This window comes from Podarcis liolepis (assembly GCF_965112155.1).
Source record: "Podarcis liolepis genome assembly, chromosome: 1".
NCBI lineage: Eukaryota > Metazoa > Chordata > Lepidosauria > Squamata > Lacertidae > Podarcis > Podarcis liolepis.
In genome coordinates this window covers 78,193,678-78,216,531 of record NC_139554.1, presented here as the reverse complement: position 1 = coordinate 78,216,531, position 22,854 = coordinate 78,193,678, and the positions used below count along the sequence as shown (strand labels likewise).

General features: G+C 43.2%; 1 protein-coding gene across 4 annotated transcripts in view; it reads right to left on the bottom strand.

Annotated features, from left to right (window-relative positions):
* LOC310695660 (uncharacterized protein C11orf24 homolog) overlaps positions 1-17,925 on the bottom strand; it is a 28,010-nt gene extending 10,085 nt beyond the window's left edge. Inside the window, exons 1-2 of one of the 4 annotated variants that reach the window (XM_083480352.1) lie at positions 17,712-17,850; positions 10,490-10,541 (exon numbers count right to left, since the gene is read on the bottom strand). The gene's annotated coding sequence lies outside the window, so the exon portion shown is untranslated. Of the gene's footprint in view, positions 1-631; positions 818-10,489; positions 10,542-17,067 lie in introns of those variants that run through there. The other 3 variants (XM_083480351.1, XM_083480353.1, XM_083480354.1) reach the window with 3 other exon arrangements.
* Positions 17,926-22,854: the final 4,929 nt, after the last annotated feature.

The window sequence follows — 22,854 nt, the reverse complement described above, 5'->3', positions numbered from 1 at the left end:
CCACTTATGTTGCAGATATTACTGAAAATTAATTATGCTAGTTTTGTGATATACAAATGGCATGAGATAACTTGGTCTATTTATTTGTATCCTATGATCCTTGTTCCTAAAACCCCCCCAAAATTATTATTTTTAAAAGCAGCATGTGATCTTCCACCGCGCTGAACTCCCCTTCTGCCTTAGGACCAAAAGAATTCCATCTTGCAATTTGACAACTTTTCCATTTATGGTTGCACGATAAAGTCAATCTGCACTAATAGTTCGGGAACAAAACATAGCTTTTAGTAGGCTGTATTTAATTTTGTGCTCCATTATGCCATTAATTTTATGCTCCCTTTTCAAGGTATTTATAGAGTTGACAACCTTTGTTCTGTTTCTGAATGTTTAACTAGGTCAACATTTCTAAAGTAAAAATCACCAAAGTAAGCCAAATCCAGAGCTGTGATATTAAGTAGAACTCACAATCAGTGCTTTTTTTCCCCCTAGAGAAAAAGGTGCCGGAATGTACCTCCCTTGGAAAGTCCCACCCTAGAACCCAAAGAGGTGAAGGGAGTCTTCCATGCCTCAGCTGAACAGCTTAACAAGCACCCAAGATAGAAACTAATGGTGCATTTTCACATGCATAACTGACCTACTCCTATAATTGTGTCATCAACATTCCACTGGTTCAGTGAGTAGCTTCTATAAAGGTAAGGTACCCATGATCCATTTTCAAATACAGAAATGATCTACTCCTACAGGATGTGCAAAAACAATCAGGACTTCACGTTGAGCAACAAGCAGAATCAATATTTGCATTGGGAGATGGGATATCAAGCAGCGCTGAAAGAAAAGTCAGAGGAGTGCATAGGAATTTGGCTCAACACTGCAGAATCTATTAGCGACACAAAACATTTCAAACGTCTGTGCAGAGTGCAGTGTATTTACACGTTCATAGCCAAAGTTATACTGGATGTGGGAGAGCATTTCAAAAGATCTAATTCTTGCACACCATAAATAGCCCTGAACAGCTTTACAGCATGCCTTTAACTAAGCAGTAATCTTTCGGTCATATAACTCAGGCCCAACAATACTACAGAACATCTGCCCTTGCTGCCGGTGGATTATTTCCAAAAACACATCATCTGCCTTTTTGGATCAAACTGTGCATGTACTGGGGAAGGGCTTGGCTGGTGCTTACATAATGTTCAATAACTAAATCTATAAGGAAATGCTATAGGACAGAGAGGACAATGAATGCAACTAACCTGCACATTGTTGTTATCTAAGTAATAGCAGGGGGAAGTGGTTTTATCCTGCCCCTGCCATGGTCCTGACAAAAATTGCTCCCCCAGCTGCTATTTGCATCAGGAGGGAAGCCTTCTTTGGCATCCCATGCACAGCATAAGATAAGCCCTGCTCAATTGGGCCAAAGGCCCATTGAGCCTAGCACCCTGATCTCATAGTGGCCAACCAGATGTCCTTGGGAAGATCACAAGCAAGACATGAGCAGAACAGCACTCTTCCCATTTGTGACCCCCATCAATGTGTATTCAGAGGCAGACTGACTCACAACATTGGAGGTAGTACACAGCTGCCATGATTAGTAACTATCAATGGCCTTCCCCCTCCATGACTTTGTCAAATCCTCTTACAAAGCTCTGTCAGTAGCCATCACTACATCATGGAGCAGCAAACTGGTGCCTCAGGTTTTCTGAACATCTTTTCCTATGAAATGCTTGCCGGCTTTGTTGCTCAAGGCACAGGAAACCATGTACTCTGTTAGCACAATGCCCCTTACTTTAGTGCATAATGGCCTGGAGTGTGTAGGCTGATCTGCACTGGGTTTGGAGTACAAGAATTTAGCTAGAAGGTCTTCTGGCCACTTCCCACTCTGGTTATAAGCCATTGGCAGCTAACATGATGTCCTGCTTCCCAGGAGGTGGCAAACTAAGAAAGGTCGCTGGGAGAAGTTAACTCTGCTTTCAAGTCTCAATTTAAAAATCTAAGGGTGCATGTGACAAATGCCTAAATGGATTCCAATACTACTAGATCACATATCCTTTGATTTGGTAGGTCAGGCCATATAACTTGGGAGAGCCTTCCTGAAGTCAGAGTTTAAAAAATGTCAAAACCTTATCTCAGATATAGCAACCACTCTCCTTCCCCCTTCAAAATAAACGTTCAGAAGTTAAATTCACCCTAGTTATAATAATAATAATAATAATAATAATAATAATAATAATAATAATAATAATAAATAATAATAATAATAATAATAATAATAATAATAATAATAATAATAATAATAATATTGTTTATACCCCAGCCACTCTGGCAGCTTCGAGTTAAACAAAATAATAATAAAATGTCTGACATTTTATTATATATTGTAGTCAATGAACTGGTGTTCCTTTAGCAATATTTTTATTCCTCAGGCTTTTTTTTATTAGTTACTGTTTTTGATGCAAACGAACTAAAACAGCTACCCTCTTGCTGATTTTCTCCACTATTGAAGAGACTGGCATGTGTCAGGAAACAACTCACATGGAAGCTGTGTGACATCTGGCTCTCCCAGCTGCCTCTTCAAGTTTTTCTCAACTGAGATGGTTCAACTGGTTTCCCTGGCTTCCTAGTTCATTCACCTTAGAACTTCTCTAAAGTGATCTCTCTTAGCCATGGAAGAGGAACTTCCTGGACACCACTAGAGTTTTTTCTAGGCACTGTTTGCCTAGATGGAAACAAGTAAAAAATAAGTAGATGGTAATTTGCACAGGAGAACAGCATCCCACAAATTTGCATCATGGTTGTTGTTGTTTTGGTCTTATTTTCCCTAATACTGTGCCACACCAGCCTTTTTATCCTGTAAGAGCACTAGTCACTCACTCAATAATTCAAATCCTGTTCCTCCCAAACCCACTGCATTCCTGCATTTCCTGGCTGCTGTTCCATTTTGTAGCTTTCTTTTTTTTTTCAGCTTCCCTTGCAAATGTAGCACAAGCCTTGAGGTAATGAACTGATTAAGGAAGGCAATTGTCTTGTCAGATGCAAGGAGACTGGTGCTGTAACACCACTTCCTTGCAATACCTGCCCCCACTGCCATTACAACAGAACAGGTCTTGCCTTGGTGTAGTATCTTTTTAGAAAAGCTTTTCCTTGTCATTTTTATCATAAAGCAACTGATCTACATAGTCCTCCAACTATCAAAATTCCATTTCATTAACACAGACATTCTTGCCCCCCTTTTTTTTCCTGCAAAAAGGAAAAAAAAAATGCACCAACAGACAACCCAGTCAACTTGACTGCAGAATAGCAAGGAACCAGGGTGCAATTCTCATTCAAATATACACTGTTTGTGTTATTTTATGCAACATACTATGGTCTATTGTCAACAGAATTTTAGATACGCGTTTTTTCAAAAATAGGTTTCACATACCTAGCTCCTCTAAATTGCTACTTTATCCATGGATATTCTCTCGCAAGGACTGGTACCCACTTGAAAATTCCTGTGGGTCTTGCCGGACCATTTAATGGTTTTCCACCTGTTGTAGCAATTGTGCTGTGCTAGATGCTGTATGATATTTAATAGCATTTTTCAGAAACACACCATGAACCACCTGAATGAAACTAACAGACCACCAGGTCCACAGACAAGAGTCTGGCAACCCCTGGCCTAGAACATACCTCGGAAGAGCCCTCTGCAATGCACTCCATGTTTTGGACAGATATTCCTCAGCAGATGAAAAGGTAATCTGAGAAACAGTCATAATGCTGCCAATTATGTCTGGGGAAGGAGAACTATAGAAAGTAACATTGATAATGCAACCCTGATGCACAACTGACAGCCTCCATAAGAACAAAGCACTCAACCTTCACCAAACAATGCAAATGTCATCACCGGAATAAAACCTTGGTTATATATATGAGGCCTATGGAAACCTCACACATGTTAATAGAGAGGGTGCATGTAAGGTTTTGCAAATGTCAAGCTTAACATTGTTCAAAGCAATGTTCTCTCTTGCTCCTTCATTCCCCACCCTCCCAACACACAAACACACAGCTTTGTTCCCCCCCCCCCAAACACTCTAGAAGCTGCTATGGTAGACTGCACTGCTCTTTGAAGGCTTCCGTATGAAAAATTACAAGGCTGAAGTTCCATTTATGAAATGTCACTTCATTTGGAATATCTGAAACAATCCAGTTTAATATAAAGAAAAATGAACTGCCAAACCCCACGTTTAAAAGTCAGGATTGGACAATAAATCTGTCAATGTAAACGCCTCCAAGGAATAGAAACCTGCCTGGAAACTGGGCTGTTGCCTTCCAGGGCCTAATCAGGAGTGAAAGGCACAAGTGAAATTGTAAATGCGCAGCCTCCATGCCAGGCCGAGAAGCTCTTTGCTTTTCACACACTGTTGCAGATTAGGAGAACTTTTAAAAGCTCCAACTCAAAGCTCGGTTCCCTGGTGGCCTCTGGGTGAAGACTGCATTCAAACAAGCAAGAAGAAGAAGAAACGCAGAGGGAAAAGTACTACATATCAGGGTGGATTTAAATCACGATTTAAATCACTAGTCAGTAAGACTTGATTTAAATCATTTTTTACAGAAAGACTCATTCTTGCTGGTATATAAGGCTTCATTTTTGGAATAATAAATTTTCAGAGTAGTTTTTAGTTATATCAAAAATTACTGATTTGGTTATACTATTAGAAATACATAGACAGATAATTATGAAATTATTGTGAGGTTTAATAAGTTAACTGTTTATAGGGGCTATATCTCCCAGCAGCCCTGGCATTGGCGAGGCTGGCCTTCCTTTTTCTGGTGGGGAGGAGAGATACAGTTGGTAGGCCTAGGCTGGAACAGGCATGCAGAAAGAACAAGCTGAGGAGAAACAGGCTGATGGAAAGCTGGAAAAGGGGAACCAAGGACTGGAGCAGAACTTCAGGGATTCCTGCTGCAGGACTGAAGCTCCAGGTAGAGGCTTTATTGTTTGGACAATGTCAGGTGAGCCCTGGGAAGAAGGGCCTGGAACCAGTGAACTCTTATTAGTTGACTGGCAAGCACTTCAAGGTCTTCAAGTGTTAGTGCAGTTGTTGGAACCCAGTGGGATTGGGAAGAGGTTGCCAGCCCTGAAGTGCCTTCAGCACTTGCCCCAAATCTGAGTTGCACAGATATGCAACCGACTTGCACAATTATTATACAAAGATCCCAAGACTTGAGGAGTATTCTGCTCAGAAGGTTGCATTTTCATTTTTACTGCTTCACACTTAGCTACTTGTGCAGATCTATTCCATTCCAAACAATCTATTCATTGAACCTCTTGGAACTTAGCATTTAAGAGGTATGGGGTTGGTTTGTGTGTATAAATTTGCAAAGGAACAATGGATTTTTTCCTCAACTCTGTATGTTTATTTTATAACATTTTTCCTGTGAATAAAAGGCATGTTATCTCTGTAGACACAAATTCGCATTTTTGAGAACTGCAAAAATAAGCATCTGTGATAATATCTTCTCGTTAGAAAAACTGCCTCAAATAACCTTACAGAAACCTCTGGAAGAGCATGACATTGTGAATGGATTAGTGGAATTCATTTACCAAAAATTTTAAACATTGCATATAAAGCCTCATGCTACATAATTAAAAACAAATCCTTCTTTCCTGATGAATAGCCTTTGGACTATAATGTAACTTAAATAGAAAACCAAATAGAAAGTCGAACGTTTTTGCTCCTGAATGCCGCAAACCCGGAAGTGAGTGTTCCAGTTTGCGAACGTTCTTTGGAACCTGAACGTCCGATGTGGGTTCCACAGATTCCAATTGGCTGCAGGAGCTTCCTGCAGCCAATCGGAAGCCGCGCCTTGGTTTCCAAACGTTTTGGAAGTCAAATGGACTTCCAGAACAGATTCCATTCGACTTCCGAGATACGACTGTACTGTATTTCAAATCTCAATTTTCTAGCAATGCTAATGACAACCAAATAACTAAGGTTTATCAGAGACAGAATATGTGTCAATATAATTAATAGTAATTGAAGAGGGCACAGGAATGTAGCAAGAGAACCATAGGAGAAGATATTCAAATAATGTAGAGCTGAAGATAGATAAGAATCCCACCACTTCCTTCAGGCCTGGGCTCATTGGCTTATACTTTTGGCAGTGACAGTAACCTCTGCCTGGAGGGAGAACCCACGTCTAGTTCTTACTGAAGCCTCTTCTAATATTTCACACACAGGAAATATGTTTCTGACCATTTTGGTTACATCAGCACAACACCCTACATTAAAGATCTCCATTTTCTGTCTTTAAATGTTTCGTTCTCCCACAGGACAGCTGTGCAACTCCCAAACAAATACAACCTTCATCCTTCATTTTCTCACCAGCCAACAGCTTCTGTGAATGTAAGCGCAGGGCTGGATGCAAAAGGGTACTCGGCAGCCAAAAGAACAATTAGCCATTTATCAAAAATGTCCCTAAAACAACTCTGCCATTGTAGTCTTAAAGCCTGCTCAGTAACCACTCCTACAGGAGGGCCACTTTAAGAAGGAATGGGGTGGACTAATCCATTCCTCATCATCCAAAGCTTCCTTTTCAGCAGACACCAGTACCACTACCCTGCCTATCAAACAGCAACTGGCAGACCAGGTAACACCCCTCAGGAGGCCAGATTTGGCCCAGGAGTCCCCAGTTGCTGATCCCCACTTTAAAGAGACCCATCTCAGGAAGGATGCATATTGCAGTCAGCCTCTGATGAAACTTGTGCCTTCACCCTCAAAAATAACTATTTCCTAAGAGACTCATGCAATGCTAGATATAACAAAACCTTTTGACAAACGTATGAATGTAGGAGGTATTAAACGCAAGGAACAGGACCGGTGAATGTTCACTCTTCTTTCAGGAAATACTTTTGTCCCTTTAAAATCACTACTTTCATTCTAAGAATCAGACCCTGTGAACATTTGGCCCAGTTCTACTTCAAAGCGAGTATGAATAGGATTAGACTGCAGAAGAACTATGCTACAAAACAGAGGGTCTAGCACAGGGGTCAGCAAGGTTTACCTCGCCTGGGCCAGTTCACTCCAGCAGACATCCCTCTGTGGGCTGGATTGCATGCGTGCGTGAGTGCGCACACCCACGATTTCCAGCGTCTGCGCAGACGCGATTTCTGGTGTCTGTGCATGTGCAATTTCAGGCACAGCGGAAGCGAGTCCCTGCGTTGCGCTGGTTTAGTGCAGTGCACAGGGACTCGCCGAGCGGGCGGCTCGTCTCGTGGGCCGGTTAAATGACCCCCGTGGGCCGCTTGTGGCCCATGGGCCTTAGGTTGCCTACCCCTGGTCTAGCACTATGTTACAGAATTTGCTACACCAAGATGTGTTTGGAACTGTTTGCAGTTCTTATAGAGTTTACCCACAACACTGAATGCACAAATGTTTGTGAATGCTGACGAGACGTGCATACGCTGTTGTTTCACAATGCAGCTACACTGAAAAAGAAAACCATCATTCATGAATCAACCAAACCACCTTATTATGTATTCTACTGTGACATAGGCTGCAAGGTGTATGCTGACATAGCAGGACTCTGGTGACTGAAAAGTCATTAAGATGATGCATAAGCCCCAGTCAGTACTCCAGCTGACACCAATCACATCCTTTCTACACTCAGATTCCTTAGGAAATGCAGAGCCTTTAGTTAAATTATTGGGGGACCACACAAAAAATGGTCAGGGGCACATTTGGGCCACAGGTTAGTTACTCTGCTCTAATATCTGTAGGCAAGAAGGAAAAGCAGCCTTCGCCTGGATCCCGGCTGACGCCAGTCACCCCCTTTCTTCACTCTGCTCTTTCCCCTAGGATGGTGTCACGCTACAAATCCTGCCCTCCACCATCCTTCTTCGCTGAACAGCATTGCACAATACTGCATCCCCACATTCAGCGACTGTGATCATTATTTGTGCAGTTGCCACACAATGCTAGAGTGACACTGCAATATCCTGGATATGAACTCGATGCTGATACAATGCTACAACTAGCATTAGGTCAACACCAGGGGGGTTGTGCTATATGCACAGTGCTGTTGGCACACAACAGCCCCGGTCAGCCCACTTCTCAGTAAAAATCTAAGCAGCTTCAAAAACTTGGCTTAGGGAGGAATTGGATGTCGCATTAGTTGATGGAACAACCCCCCATCTCCTGCCCCCCCCAATGTTCTGGAGGTTCTTCCAAGCCTCCCCCACAAGTCAATTTGAGGGTGAGGGGGGTAAATCCATGTTGGAAGACTCATTAGCTGAATTCCACCTTTGATGTCTAGAACATCCCTTTAAAAATTAAATCTCAAACTGCTTCACCATAGTAAAGCTTTTCATATTCGTCTTGCAAGTGCCAGTTCTCTCATTAATGAAACTCCCAGCTGCCATGTACTAAACAGAAAAGTGCACTCCATGTTCAGACTCCTGCAATACATCGGTCTGATCGACGAGCAACTGTGTGCATCTTAAGCTACGTGCTTTCTCTGTTAAACCTGACAGCCTTGGGTAAATCAAAATTGCTGTCTGCAACCATTATCTCGCCTTGCTTCTTGCTCAATGAACATATTTCCATTAGCTTCAAGTACTGTAACAACCTTAAGTGGTTATTTTGTATACTGTCAGGGACAGCAACATATACAACAGAGATGCACACCTTGCACTTCTAAAAATATGGAATCTTGATACAATTGCAGGGGTGGAGGTGGGGAAAAGTAAGATACTGAGCATGGCTACAGATGCATTGCATTCTTACGCCTGTGCAATGGAACGTTAAAGAGAAGTTTGCAGTATTTGAATTATTAGAACTCATGTGCACACAAACTCTGAAGCCAGGGGATGCATATTCAGTTGTAAAGGAATGCCACCAGGTGAGAACTTTGGCTGTGCACTTTGAACGCGGGCTCCTGCATCTTTGTGATGCAGCCTGTTTACATAGCTCAAGAGTCATTTGTTCACTGTGGACTTTCCCCGCCCCACACACCCTATAATCACAAAAGAAAATCGCTGATGTAGTGTTCCAACTCATCCCATCTTCCTTCCATGTCACCACTAACATTACTGTAGCCAGTTCAGACTGCTGAATGCGGAAGTTTGACTGCTTCATGACATCACTTCATGGGTCCCCAACATTCACTTCTTCGTGGCAATGGTGCAAACTACATGCACCAACAAGCAGTCAATATCCCAGGCAGATACGGGTGGGGAAACTGGCAACGATCAAGAGTACAAGGGCAATTTTCTTGCCAGTTACCAGAAGTGGTGAAAGACAACCATCCCTACTACGTAGCACTTGTAAGGCACTGAACTGGGGATTCTGGCAGCTGGACCCAAGGACACTGGAGGCAGAACATAGCCATCCTGGCTAGTGGCTATTGATAAGTCCTATTCTCCATGAATTTGTCCAGCCTCCTTTTGAAGTTGGGGGTCATCACTAAGCCTGCAGGGGTGAATTCCATAGATTAACTATGTGTTTTGTGAAGTAGTACTCCCTTTTGTTTAACCTGAATTACCGTATTTTTCACCCTATAGGACGCACCGGCCCATAGGATGCACCTAGTTTTTTGGGGGGGAAATAAAGGGGGGGAATTTATCCCCCCCCAGCCGTGGATATCTGCCCAAAGCGCGGGGCGCTCTGCTTCAACGCACCCCGTGCTCCGTGCAGCAGGCTGCTATCCACAGCCTAGGGAGCCCTGTGGGAACTCTCACAGGGCTCCCTAGGCTGCGGATGTCTGCCCAAAGCGCGGGGCGCTCTGCTTTGGCGTGCCCTGCGCTCCGGGCAAGCAGGCTGCTATCCGCTGATAGCTTCCTGAAGCCTGGAGAGCGAGAGGGGTCGGTGGACCCCTCTTGCTCTCCAAGCTTCAGCGAAAGCTGCATTCGCCCATAGGACACACACAGATTTCCCCTTCATTTTTGGAGGGGAAAAAGTGTGTCCTATAGGGCGAAAAATACGGTATCCAACGGAGCTGAATGCTGGAAAATCTAGGGTTCTAATATTTATGAGGGAGAGAAAAAGTTCTTTCTCCACACCAAGCATAACCTCAAATACCTCTATCATGTCTCCCTCCTCTTACTCTTCCCTTTTCCTAAACTAAAAAGCCTCATATGTTGTAACATTTTCTGGTTTCTCTAGCCCCTTGTTCATTACACCAGCACACTCAGAGATGGCACTGGTGTGGCACCTTGTTGAATCTGCATTCTGTAGCAAACCCACAAATGTGTAAAATGATCTCCCTAATGTAGGTTCTCTACCCCACTTTATGCTGTTCTGAGTTAATACTCGTGCTCAAGCAAAGTATCTTTTTTGCCTCTCTAAACAAGCCAGAATTCCCTCATACAAGATCTCTAAGAGTCTAAGGGATCACATAGTGGAGTTTTCCTGTTGAGGTACTGTCTTCCTGTGTACACTTTTCCATCTATTTTTATCTGATCTCCCAGAACCTGATACAGGCAGGTACCAAACCCCTTTCTCCCACAAAAACTTACCCCATCAGCACTTGCAAAAGACATTCCCAATAGCAGAGGGAGCTATTTGGTCCTGCAACAGTAGGGGTGGGGGGTAGAGAAAGGGAAAGAGAGAGAATATAAATCAGCCCTTTCTGGTGTCCTTCAAGACAGAATAAAAAAGGTGGGAATAATTTGACAGGTCAGCTGACACACTTAAAAAAAAAAAGATTACAAATTGTGTTGTACTTTTAATAGGTGCCTGATAATCAGAAACTGCCTTAAAAAGGCATGCACGTTCTCCAGATCATTTTTATCATTAAAGGAGGAGAATACTGCTGGCACAAATACAAACACATGGAGAATGCTGCTGGCATGTCTAGACATAGGAGCACTTTAGCACTCCAAGCTGCTGAGTGCTGCAAAGCTTACGTGACTCACAGGTCTGTGTAGTTGAAACAAAATACACTTGGGGAAGTCAATCTATTGCATGTTGATACTACATGTGTCCAATTGAAATATCAATCATTTAGCCCAATTTGCTAGAAACCCACATGGTTTTCATTTTATCTTCAGTATATGCATATGAATTAGAAGAGCTGTATTTACAGCTTTAAAATGTAACAGCCATCTATTTGTTTTGAATTTTAAATTTAACTGTTTTTGCTTTATTTAGCAGGAACAAGCCCTAATGTGATATAGTTACGTCTTTGGGAGCTTAGAGTGCAACCTAAGTGTGGATACACATCTATCCAAAAGTAAGCTTTGTTGACTCAAGGGAACTTCCTGTGTGTATGTTAGATAGAGAGGTATATGCAAAAATCCTTAGATGGCAGAAAGACAGGCAAGTATGCATGGGTAAAGAGCAGCTGTAAGGGAACCTGTGGCCTCCAGATGTCATTGGGACTATAACTCTCATCATTCCTGGCCGTTTCCCATACTAGCTGATGGGAGCTGGAGTCCAACAACATCTGTAAGATTGCACTTCCAAACCCATGGTTTAGAATATGATGAAAAGTTAGCCTTGGACATCTTCAAGTTTTTCTGCAACCTTGCCTTGAACAACATCACAAGCTGTGCGCTTCTGAAGGTTGCTTGAGTGTCAGGGACAGCTTGTCAGGTGGAGGGAAATACAGTCATAAAGGGGCTGAGTCTAGATACTTGACTGCAGGCACAAGTGCCCAGGGGCTCCCATGTGCACCCGCTACGCCACTGCTTTCTAAGGTTAACACTTGGCAAGGATCAGCTGCTACACCTTGAAAACCAGCCTTCTGCTGACACCTCCAGCAGTCAGCTCCAGCCACACTAGATGGCACACTTAGGTTTGACAGCAAAGCAGTCAGCTTCATCCAGGTAGCAGCAAGGACAGATATACATATCGGGGTTCCTGAACCAGCTAAGACTTTTCTCCCATGCGCCAAGAAAGTCAGGAATCCCTTTCTTACAGCTGCTGGTGATGCTCTGTATATCAGGGGTGGGAAACCTGTGGTCTTCCAGATACTGTTGAACTCCCAACTCCCATCAGCCCATAGCTGTCAACGTTTCCCTTTTTTAAAGGGAAATTCCCTTATTCCGAATAGGATTCCTTGCAAGAAAAGGGAGAAGTTGACAGCTATGCATCAGCCCCTGCCAGCATAGCCAATGCTCAGAGACCAGGGGAAACTGTAGTACAACAACATTTGAAGGGCCAGATTTCCCACCCCTACTGTATATGGAATGCCAATAGCTGCATCTTTCCCCAAGCACCAAAATAGTCCCTTCATGCATAGCACATCAGGAAGAGCAATACCCCACTTCCTCTACTCACCAGAGCACCTTAAGAGACATTGCCTCATTGGCTTAAAAAAATCAGCAGGAAACTTGGTGTGTTTATGGCCCAAGTTACGAGGGATTATGACAAGCTTATCTTGTGGCAATATCAAGATAATCACTGAATCTTGCAAAGCAAAAAAACCCAAAACACGGGACTTTTTCTGTAGAACATGAGCTCCTGGAAGCAGCTGAATATATTGACATTATATTGTTTGCCAAAGGGGTGTGCCAGACTTTGAGGCCACCACATCTTCCTTGTCCTGAGTTCTCAGTAGCGCCCCACCAAAATATCCTGCTATGCTAAAACATCTTTCCAACAGCAAGTATTTAGAAAGGGCTTCTGTTGCCTTGTAACAGTATGAAAGTTGCATTCAGCACCTTCTCTCCAACCACTGCCACCTGTTCTAATTCTAGGTGCCTGTGTTTTGCTGAATGCATCCATGCCTCAGTCGGTTGCTTTCTGGCCAAGCTGGTTGTGGTGGAGCATTCGCGGCCTACCTTGGCGTCTCTCGTAGGATGGGAAGAGATAATAATTCTCTCTCGTTCTCTTAGTTATACAAATATATACACTAGCAGCACACAGCCCTGGCCCTATGCTTAGGCAGAGTTCATTGTCCACCTGAGGAAGCAGAAGCTGTGGACAGGGTCAAAGTGTTGGGGAAGACAGAGCTGTGTGCCACATGTCCCAAAACCAGCCTCCTGTCTTCTTATGTAGTGAAGGATAGCCTCCCTGTCTATTTCAAGTGCCAGCCCAGTTGGCTTCTGTACATGGAATGGGGAAGTGACATCTTGTCCATTGCCTCAGGCAGCAAAATGCCTTGACCCAGCCCTGTTGACTAGTAAACACACAAGAGAAAGCTCTTTCTTCTCCACAAAATGATTGCTAGTAGAACCTCACACAATGGTTAGACTCAGCCCTAAAAATTATGCTCGTGACATACGGTACGACCCCGCACCTCTTAAAAGCTGTTCTTAAGAGGATCACACAAATATTGCAGGGTTTTCTTTTAGAACTACTGACCCATCTTTTTCGTAATGGCTTTATTTTTCTTTGGAAATCGTCATTTAATATGTTGTAATCTGCATGAGTGGTGTACTCGAACAGCGTGCTATAAATGTTCTAATAAATAAATAAAATGAAACATTTTTTTTCTAGCGCTACACTGTGACTTTTAGATATGAGTCTCTAAAAATCACAGTACAAAAATACCCCAGCTTCTGCAAAGCAGGCTTGCGGCTGAACACCAGATGTGTGTAGGAGGATGGAGGCCATTCTGAATAGGAGTACAGGGGGAAGCTGTTTGACAGAAATTATCTAGGGTAGAATCATAGAATTGTAGAGTTGGAAGGGTTCACAAGGGTCATCTAATCCAACCCCTTGCAATGCAGGAATCTTTTGCCCAATGCGGAGCTCGAACCCACAACCCTGAGATTAAGAGTCTCATGCTCTATCGACTGAACTCTTGCTAGCCACCCTTATACCACTGCCCAATGTTCTGCAGCTCCCACTTCATGAAAAAAGTATTGCATGAGGTGATAAGATCAACCATAAAATGCAATTTAAAAGATTCTAAACACAAGGAGTGTGTGTGCTTGGCTTGCAAATGTACATGCACACTCCAATACACACCTTAGCACTCTTATAGAAACAGGATGCAGGGGAAGGCTGTGGCTCAGTGGCAGAGCATGTTTTGTGTGTAGGTTGTAGAAGACCCTGGGTTCAATCTCTGGCATCTCCAGGTAGGGTCAGAAAAGACCCTTCTCTGCCTAAAATCCTTGTCTGGCAAGTGCAGACAATTCTGAGCTACACAGAACAATGGTCATAAGAATAAAAACAATTCTCAATAAAAAAGCATACATGTCACTTTCAGAGTCTTATTCCACCCTGAGAGAGAAGAGAAATACTTCTTCTATGTTGGTGTTTACCATTTACAGGTGTGGTTTTTAAATCAGGACTTCCGCTAAAAATGTATGTGTGTATGTTTTAAGCCTGTTCTCTAATTAGAGACACCTTTTAAGCCCTATCAAACAACTCAATTGATAAATCTGATTGAACAACTGAAAGGTTAAATCTTCTTCCTTTGGTACTAAAATCCCAACAGTGGGGGCAAGAGTCCTCATGGCCACAACTGTTCTAAGCTTTTAAGAAACTGTGGGTGGTCCAAATATAGATGCCCCAGTATCACATCTAATTTGGCCCCCAAGCTTCACACACAGAAGTAGGAATTTGAACTTGGGTTTCCCCATGCGCAAGGCCAACACTTTAGCCATTGTGACTACATGACAAAATGAACTGCTCAAAATGAAGGCGAGGTTCTCTCTCTCTCCATCTTCACCCCATAGCTAAGAGGCAAATTCATGCGCTGGGTGGGGGGGGGAGAGAAGTACATCTTCAGAAGTTGCACATTCTTCTCCCAGGCCCCACACTAGATCACAAGGAGCAAAAAATTAAAAATACACAACTAATCACAAGCAGCAACATGATTTTTCAAAGCCTGAAGGAATTTCAGAATACTTTAAAAACTTGAACTAGAGAGATGATTAAGCCCATTCATCTTTTGTGAAGGGAGTGCCTGTGTACACTAACAATATAGCTTTAGAGACATGCCATCTTGTGAATTGACCTTGCAAACCACAGATTTTTACATGCAGAGCAGGATACTCTCTCTCTCTTTAAAAAAAAATGCATGAGGTTTCTGGCAGTTTCAAAAGGCCAGTGACATTGTACCTGCCCTACAGGGATACGAACAGGCTAAAAAAATAATCCAACAAACATGCTTGTCCTGCAAGCTTTTGTAAAGCACATGAGAATGTATGCATTTGTGAGCACACACACCCCCCGGGCTAGACTGATATTAACCAATATCTTTCAGGAAGGCTTCTAATCACAATACAAAGATCTCTTGAGAAACCCTTGACCACATTGTTCAAAGTTCCTTTTAAATACAAACCATGAAGTTGGAAGGGAGCCACCTGGACCTGTGGCTTAGTCCAGCCTTCTGGCACAAGTCAGGGCAATTAACATAACAACAATATACCCCTTACAGATCAACCCATGCAACTCAGCCCCAAGTTGTCCGGAACTGCAAGTGGGAAGAGCAGTGTTCCACTTAGGTCAGCTTGTGACTTAAGCACCTCTTGGTCGACCGCAGCGAGAACAGAGTGCCTCGCTGGGCCTCTGGCCTGATCCTAGCTGGGCCTCTGGCCTGATCCAGCAGGACTCTTATGTTCTTAAGTGTGTCACAATCTCCTAGCAGATGCTCTGGTGGGGAAAATCTGTTCTGGGAGGAGTCATCTCCAGATGGCACAAGACAGCCAGCCAAGCCATGTGTTAAAAGAAAGGCAAAACTAGCCCAACATACAGACAAATGAGGGGTGAGAAACAGGGATTGTGCTCAAAGCAGTAAATCAGCTTGGAAATTTACTTGGGTGGGGAAGGGGTCCAAGCTAGAAAGCAGATATATGAGTCTTGCCAGCTGAAAGGCAAAGAATTATTTCAGTCTTTTCTGTTATGAAGTACAGTGGTACCTCAGTTTACTAACTTAATCCGTTCTGGAAGTCTGTTCTTAAACCAAACAGTTCTTAAACCGAGGCGCACTTTCCCTAATGAGGCCTCCCGCTGCTGGTGCCCTTCCACTATTCAGCTTCCATTCTTAGACCGAGGTAAAGTTCGTAAACTGGGACACTACTTCCAGTTTTGCGGAGTTCTTAAACCGAATAGTTCGTAAACAGGGGTGTTCTTAAACCGAGCTACCGCTATAGCTGCATGGGCAAGGGTAGTCTTCAATTTGGATTCATAATGCACTTTTGCTGAGCTGGATGGACTGCTTGCAGCTTCTCTTACAAACAATACTTTCTGTGTACACAGGCAATCCTACTTTGTCATCACTCAAATACATATTGACATTCCTGGATAGAAATGCAGCCAATCAAAGATGTAGCCAGCAGGAATTCCCACAATTACATCAATCCTCCAATCAGAAACTGTTGCCAATTGAACCTGTGCTACATTCACCCATGTGCAAATTCCAGGGATCCCCTGCCCTGATTTTGTGCCATTAGATAAATTACTGTATGAACATACAAGAACACAAAACCAATATGGTTACTGTGCCTCAATAAGTTTTTCAATGGAATGCAAAATCAAGATCTATGATCATAGGACCACTATACACCCAAAACACTGAGCTCAGAATTAAAAAGGAAGTATCATCCAGACTGACTTGTGGCAAAATGCTTGCAAATTGGCCACAAAGCATTGCACTCTAGGCACTGGTTGGCAGCCCCATTATCAGTTTTGGGATACCAATCTGCACAGCAGATTGAGCCAACTGCAGCACCTGTGCAGAACAATAATAAATGCACTGGTTCAGACTGGCCACAATTTATAAAATTTTGGATAAAAACAAGTTAGAATTCAGTGAAGTATTACTATACAAACTAGAATTCTAAATAAAATCCTATTATATCTGACCATATTATTCCACTTATATACAGTCAATTCATTTAAAGAGATACAGCATGCAATTTGTGCTATGCCTTTAAAAATCAAGTTTAAAGAGAGAACGTGCCTGAAAGAAAAAGAAAACCAAGAAGAACTCTTCCCTGGGTGTCATTGTAAGTGTCTTCTAAGTTTTCTTTAACGGCCAACTTTTCCAGCCCACTTAAATTAGGTGAAGCAGAGTAAAGGACAACCACCAAAATGCCTTTTTATCAGGCCAACCTGTCACTATTCTCCTATTACTGTTATCCACAGGGAATAAAAACAACAGTTGGATAAGGTAACATTTCACCTATATAAGACAGACCTGTGATTTCAAATGCTACTTTTAGAGTTGCAGTGACACACTTTTGAGCCAGTGCAAAAATGCTCACTCAGCAGCTGGGGGCAGTCTGCAGGCCTGTCATCCTCTTCCCCCAAAATCGCATTCCTCCTTCCCCCGCCCAGCACTTTTTGAAGGAACTTCTTTTCATAAAAGGCGGGGGGGGGGAGTGGGAGGAAAGGTGGGCGAGAGAAGCGAAAGGAGAGGAGCAGGAAAGGAAAGGCCGGCTTGCGGCTGTGCCAAACCACGCTTGAACTCCAACCCTCAGCCAGCGCAGGAATGGCATGGTACAAACTCCAAGAGCGCCATCCACGCAGGAGGGAAACGGGGAGCCAGCCGAGCAAAGCTGAGTCAGGGGGCGGGCAGGTGGCACTTCGCAAGCAGACGAGGCGCTCGCTTAAAGGACACGGGATCCCCCGCCCCACAAAAAAAACAGCAGCCCTGGCAGGGGCGAGGGCTTGCCTTTCCGGGGTTGGGCTCTCGAGCCCCCTCAAACTTGGCAAGGCACCACCAGCCCCCAGTCACGCCGACCGACCCCCCCCCGCCCCACCTGAGCTCCCACAGGTTGCAAAGCCGGAGAGTAGCTACGCGCCCCGCGGAAAGAACCCGAAGGAAGAAGAGGCCATTACCCTCCCCGGAGCAGCCACATCCCACCTCCGCCCTCCGGGCCCGCCTGGAAGGAGTGCGGCCGCGAAAGCTGATGGAAAGAGAGGCGGCAGCGGCAGCCCCCACCGCTGCGGGCCCGCCACATGCCTCCGCAAAGCTCCGCCCCCGGCTCCCCCTCAGCCCCGCCCGCGGGCGGGACGGCCGCGCCCACGGGCCCTATCAGCAGTGGCGCCGTCCGGCGCTAAGGCCCGCCCACCTGCCGCGGCCCCGCCCCCTCGCGTCCTCCCCTCCCGGGCCTGTGCTTCTCGAGCGAGGACGTCATCAGGCAGAACCCGGAAGCCTCGGCTTCCGCGGATGGACATTCTGTTCCCGCCTCCCCCCTCCTGCCAGCTCTTTCGCTGCCTCTCCATTCACCAGTCGCGTTCCCTGACGTAGAAGCACCGCGTTTCGTAATGCAGGGGGTGTCGCTTTAGGAGTCGGTCCCTGTAGGCTCTGCCCTTGCCCGGCTGCTCAGTGTCAGCGGCCGCTTCTTCAGCTCGCGGAAGGCGGGCGGCTGCTGCGCCTTTTGCGTGGATTAATGTTGGGGATAAAGCGGCTTTTTGCTGTTGGGGAACGGAAAAGAGAGGAGCAGCATTTCCATGCCCAACTCTATTAGATGTTTATTTACGCAACGTTTTTTAATCCTAATCTTGAAGGATTCTGGCTTCTTTCCACGAGCACAGCGTTTAAAGTCCCATCATTCGAGCATTATCGAAAATGTACAGTATCTAAATCCACGTAGAATCAAATCCGCCTTAACGACTTTTAAATCCATGGCACTGGTTTATTTATTTTCTGCTTCTCCTGCACGATTAGTGTAATTATATAACGTATAAAGACTGGGATTTTGTTGTTCAGAGTATAAAAGCAATGTTACTCTAAGGGCAGACCTGTGGTTCAACTAAAAGCGTGGGCCGAGAATCTCCTGTTCTCTATTTTGCAGAACAACCTCGCCTCCTTGAATACACAAAGTATAGACTTAGTTCTGTCTAGGAGGGAGAAAGACAAATCCAGTGGTACTTACTGCTGTTAATTTAAGGAGGCCAGAATCCTGTTTGTAAATAGTTATAGTAAGGAAGAATTGAACCAAAAAGTTCTGTTCGTTATTTTCTTGAAGCAACATTTAGCCTCTTCCATTTGTCCTTCTTTACTTTAAAAAAAATGGTCATAAATTTCGTAGATGTGTTGGAGTCCTTGGGTGCATTTGTGCCAGGGCTGGATTAACCATTAAGCAAAATGAATCATAGAATCATAGAATCATAGAGTTGGAAGAGACCACAAGGGCCATCGAGTCCAACCCCCTGCCAAGCAGGAAACACCATCAGAGCACTCCTGACATATGGTTGTCAAGCCTCTGCTTAAAGACCTCCAAAGAAGGAGACTCCACCACACTCCTTGGCAGCAAATTCCACTGTCGAACAGCTCTTACTGTCAGGAAGTTCTTCCTAATGTTTAGGTGGAGCACATGCTTAGGGCATCAAGAGATGGGGAGTATCACAGAAATTTTCCATTGCTGGATTTTTAACATTAATGGTCATAAATTGCTCAGCTGACCATTCATTTTCTCAGCTGAAGTACCGGTATATTAAGAATCCCAGCAGAACAGCTATGCAACAAGGCAGGCTGGATGCCTTATCTAAACTTACGTAACACATCTTCTATACTTAGTAGAGATAGTTTTGAGGATCTGATCAAAGACTTTGCAATTGGAAAAAAGAGAAAAAATTCCAAATATAAAGTGGAAGTATATTGTTTATATTTTGAATTAGATATGTATGTGGGGACACCAACATCTTAATTGCTTAGGTCCTCTAAAGGTTTTAATCTGGCCCTGATTTGTGCCAAACCTTGGACTCCAACCTATCACATGCCTAGATACTTGGGTCATGCTACATGTGTGTATAAGCTGGGGTTTGACAGAGACGAGCAAGCTACTTTGGTCTTGGGAGAGACAGATAAGATGGATTCAAAAAAATATTTGCTTTTGATGTTCCAAAGCGCCGAGAGCCAGTGTGGTGTAGTGGTTAAGAGCGGTGGACTCGTAACCTGGTGAACCGGGTTCGCTTCTCTGCTCCTCCACATGCAGCTGCTGGGTGACCATGGGCTAGTCACACTTCTCTGAAGTCTCTCAGCCTCACTCACCCCACAGAGTGTTTGCTATGGGGGAGGAAGGGAAAGGAGATTGTTAGCCGCTTTGAGACTCCTTGGGGTAGTGATAAAGCGGGATATCAAGTCCAAACGCCTCCTTTTCTTCTCTTCTCCTGTTAAGCTTAGAGGGAATGTAGGGGGTGTGGAAGCACAGCTGGTAGTTGTAGAAGGAAAATTATTTACCCTCTTATGTTAAACTGTCATTAATCTGATTGTTTTTTACTTTTTTGTTTGCTGTGCTTCTGACTGCTGGCAGCTGTTTTGTTGATTTTGTCTATTTTTGTCTTATTGGACTGACTTTTTGCAAACTGCATTTGGCTTTTTAAATAGAAGAGCATCATATAAATAAATACAAATAAAGTTGATAGATACCTTGAAAAATAGACAATTGCTGCCAGACCTTAAACTTTAATATGAATCAGCCGCTTTTTGCTGGCTGAGAGAATGGCTGCTTCTTGAAAACACTGATCTGTTGGATTTGGAAGGTTTCAATAATGTATTTGGTTGGCATGCATATCTGTGGTATGATAAGGTTAAAGCACATAAAGCTTTTAAAAACCATATTGTCAGAAAAGCACTGTTTAATGTCTGGATAAGATATAAGGACCTGCTAGAAAATAAAACCCCGAGATGGTTGTCACCAATGGAAGCAAAGGCTCAGAAAAAACTTAATATGGAGGCCAAATGGCCGAAGTATTGGGAAATTTTGGAACAAGTGGGAGACAGATTAAAACTGCAAAGTTTTGAAAAATTAAAAAACAGAGTGCGAGACTGGCTCCATTATTATCATATAATGGAGGCATATAATTTGGACAAAAAACTAGGCTTCCAGGTGGAAAAATCAAAATTGGAAACAGAATTGCTAGATCCCAAAGTTAAGAATCTGTCAAGAATGTATAACTTCCTGTTGAAATGGAATACTCAGAATGAAACGGTAAAATCTGCTATGATTAAATGGGCACAAGATGTTGGACATAACATTATGATAGCTGACTGGGAAAGTTATGGACCACAGGTATGAAGTTTACGGCATGTAATGTCTTAAAAGAGAATCTAATGAAAATGATCTATAAAGCTTGCAAAAATCTACCATTTGCCCGATAATAAATGCTGGAAATGTAATGAGACTGAAGGTACATTCTTTCACCTTTGGTGGACATGCCCAAGGATTAAGAATTTCTGGGAGATGATCTATAATGAAATGAAAAAGGTATTTAAATATACCTTCCTGAAGAAACCAGAGGCCTTTCTCCTGGGCATGGTCGGCCAATTGGTGCCAAAGAAGGATAGAATTTTCTTTATGTAGCAGCAAGAATACTTATCACAAAGCATTGGAAGACACAAGATTTACCCACTCGGGAAGAATGGCAGATGAAGCTGATGAACTACATGGAATTGGCAGAAATGACTGGCAGAATCCGAGACCAGGGAGAAGAGTCGGTCGAAGAAGATTGGAAAAAAATTAAAGTATATTTACAGAAATATTGCAAAATTAATGAATGTTAGAAGGATGCTGGAATGAAGCTATATGGCTTTAGCAGAAATGTTATAAAGAATTAAGTAAAAATAGATTGTTAACGGGCCAAAGTGGAAAATTTAAGGTTAGATTGTGTTAAGATAAATTATAGAACAAAAATTGAGAAAGATGGAAAGGATTTGCTGAAATAGCTAATCGAACTAGAATACAAAAAAGGGAGGTGTGAGGAGGTCGATGATACAAGTAAATGAAAGATAAAGATACGGAAATATTGGATGTGTTTTTAAATGTTTTTGTTTTTCTTGTTGTTTTGCTGTATTGTTGTATTGTTTTTCTTTTTTTATGTATTGTAAGGTATTGCTTTGTTTTGTTTAATTTTTCATTGTTTCTTTTTTCTGTAATCTTCAAACTTCTAATAAATATTATATTTTTTTTTTAAAAAAAAAGAAAAATAGACAATTGTTCCATTCCTCAGTATTTTTATGGCATAGGTTGGGACGGGGTTGTAATGAGTTGCCTTTGTTTGCTTGGCCTATGTCAGGCTTGCGGTGGCAAGAGTCATAAGACCTTTGCCTCCCCATATGCTTATTCTTTTAGAAAGGTTTGCCCATTAGTAATGAGGAAGGGGTAACATTGTTTGTTTAGGTCTGTTTCTTGAAATTGTTTTGACTTGAAACTCTTTAAAATCATAATCTAGGTGAAGCTTTCTGCAAGGCATTTGACTGGCTATAATAACTCATATTGTTTCCATAACCTGTATTCTGACCTCTTAGAATAACCTGCAACAGAGACTTTAGGTCTATATTAAGATCATGTGTGGGTGGGCCAGTTCCAGAACTGGGTGGACAAATTGTAAATAGGGCTGCAGAGTTCTCGTTGTGCTATTTCTTTACTTTTTATCTGCAAACATTTTTTTGGACAGGAAATGCATTGTCTGCCAACCTTCACTGTCCTCAGAAAGCCATCCAGTGAACCTGGAGCCCATTATTTATCCCAACAATTTAAGAACTTCCGTAGAATAAGAGGACTTTAGGCTGCACACCTATACTCTCTTACCTGGGAGAGATAGGGATATGATCACCACATGCAAAGAAAAGGCTATTTCAGTTTGTGGGAGCAACATGAGTACTATTTAAACCCCAATGAAGTATGTCACTCTAAAATGGGGGGGGGGGACAGAACCAAAGGACGCTAAAGTCAATCATATCTAATTTAGAGGTCTGTAAAATAAATAGCAGGATCTGGATTAATGTGGCACCCAACCACCTGTTTCTTTTAAAAAAGAAGCAGCAGCAGCAGACCAGTTGAAGTTTTACATTTTGGATGGATAGCATATTTTTTTTCTGAAATAAAGCCACAGAAGTGAGAGGAAGCCAAGGTGGAATCTTTCAACAAACAACTGTGGTGGAGGATGCAGTGACAGTCTCAATGGGATTGTCTCTTGCAAGAAGAAGCAGCCCCAGGGAGCAACCAGAGCAGTAGCAGGGAACTTTTAAAAAAAC